At 42.0% G+C, this 2,188-nt stretch overlaps 1 pseudogene; it reads left to right on the top strand.

The window, feature by feature from the left end:
- The first annotated feature begins 405 nt into the window (after nt 1-405).
- LOC107572945 (arrestin domain-containing protein 2-like) overlaps nt 406-2,188 on the top strand; it is a 5,176-nt pseudogene continuing 3,393 nt past the window's right edge.

The following is a 2,188-nucleotide window of genomic DNA, read 5'->3' on the forward strand; positions in this document are numbered from 1 at the left end:
AGATGTTCTATAGTTGAACCACAGATGAGCAGTATAAAGTGTTGTGCAATATGCTTACATACCGCAGTGTCAGTTTAAGAAATCGCATGGCCAGGCTTTCTTATCATTATCTAAATAAACAGCTTGTGACTTGGCAGCACAGACGTGACAGTCCTCACGTTGTAAGTTTGAGCTTTAAACCAGTAGAGGGAGAAGGAAGCACACGAACACGTGCGAGGCGTTAAACTACAGAAGCGAATCCACCGCGAGAGGGCGATGCGGGAACTTTACTTCGCTGCTAACAAATAATCAAGTTGTTTTGGTCATAAAAGTCTGAGAAAAGTGCTTTTGCACTTTTGTTTGACCACCTTAATACTTCTGGCAGTTCATACACTTTCTGCAGTGCCACGACATGTTTGAGAGACTGAAATGGCTTCAAGTGTTTGTTTAATATATTATGCAAAGTTAGTTCGCATATGCGCATCTCTCAGAAACGTGACTGATAGAAAGTAGCACAACGGCACAGAACGAACCCGTTTTTGTTTTGCCGAACTTCTTCACTGGGAGGTTCCTCTGCTTTGGGCATGCTCAGTCAGCTTGTTTTTGTCTAAGAACCTGGAAGCATCAATCATCCGAGCTCCCTCTCCATCCACACCCAGTTAAGATGTTTATGAGCAGGCAGCGATTCCTGCAATAGGCCTTACGTAATAAAATCAGTAAGACCGCCCACACGAGTTAAAGGCCCTTCAGGGAACATGCACAGCTTCAGTTTTGTTTTGAACCTGAAGGAAGAGCAGCTTCTTTGCATTTGAATGCACGCTCGCGCTCTTTGTTTGACTTCGCACGTCTGAATTAGACATACTTCAAGGGCTGCACTTGGGAAAAACCAAAGATGATTTTCGACAAGCTGAAAAAGTTCGACATAGTGTTTGATTCTCCGGAGCTGGACTGTCCTCCGGTGTTCAGCAGCGGAGATGTGGTCTCAGGGAAGGTTGTGGTCGAGCTCTCGGCGGAGACTAAAGTGGAGTCGCTGAAGTTGCATGCAGAAGGTTTCGCTAAAGTCCACTGGACCGAGTCTCGCAGCGCCGGGTCCAGCACGGCTTACACGCAGAACTACAGCGATGAAGTGGAGTATCTAAACCGGAGAGAAGTTCTGCTGCAGGCAGGTCAGTCATTCGCAGCGAGTGGGCTGCCTAACTAGAAGACGTTCAAACTTGTTTTCGCCTTTCAGTCAAACTGAGTCGACTCTTCAAGGAGTTCACCCAAAAATAAAAACAACATTTCGGTTTTAATTCTCCCTCATGTCGTTCTAAACCAGACTTGCTTTCTCACGTGACTTTAAAAATAAACATAAAATGAAAACTGCTGAGGGAAAAAGCATCAAAATGTCTACTCGTATGCTGTGTGCGTTAACTTTCAGTTAATGTTAATCATTCTGCAAGAGCAATGATTCAAAAGAACTGAACTCGATAACGAGATCTGTTTTTTTCAGTTGGATTAAGCAATTAATTGAACGTAAAAAGAGTCGATAATAATTGACTCCCTCATCGGAAATTGCTACGTTCTTCTTGTAAACGGCAATTTTTAGTTAATAAGAACTTTAAATTAGTCTTAATTTTACATTTTTTGTGTGTTTAATTTGAGTGAAGCAGTACCTTTACTTCAGCAGTTTGGTTAATGTGTAAATAATTTAAGGTGAGCAATATTTAATAGCTGCTAAGTCAGTTATTACTATTCAAGAGGCTGGGGCTAAATGAGAAACAAGTTCTACTTTATGCCTTTAACAACTAACAAAAGCTTAACCGAAAGGTTTTGAATGAACTAGACAAAAATATTCCTTAGTGACTTCAGCAGTTGATATGTTTTGTGTTATATCATCATATGCAATTCTGATACTACTGCCCTTATCGTTGTGTGCTTATGATCCATTGGTGCAATCATGTTTCTTTACCTTTCTTCCCCTCCAGATAATGGTGAACTGACAGTCCTGCCTGCCGGGAGACACGAGTACCCTTTCAGTTTCCAGCTGCCAGAGGAGTAAGCGTTGCTTGCTTTATTAGTCTCATAAAAATGTTATCAGTGAGCTTTATTTGGAAAGTTCTGCAAGGATATGAGCGTTAATGTAAGTGTTTTGTCTGTCAGAACCCTAGTGACATCTTTTGAGGGCAAGCACGGCAGCATTCGATACTGGGTGAAGGTTAAGCTGCAT

This window comes from Sinocyclocheilus grahami, unplaced genomic scaffold (genome assembly GCF_001515645.1).
Source record: "Sinocyclocheilus grahami isolate Dianchi unplaced genomic scaffold, SAMN03320097.WGS_v1.1 scaffold1837.1, whole genome shotgun sequence".
Classification (NCBI taxonomy): Eukaryota; Metazoa; Chordata; class Actinopteri; order Cypriniformes; family Cyprinidae; genus Sinocyclocheilus; species Sinocyclocheilus grahami.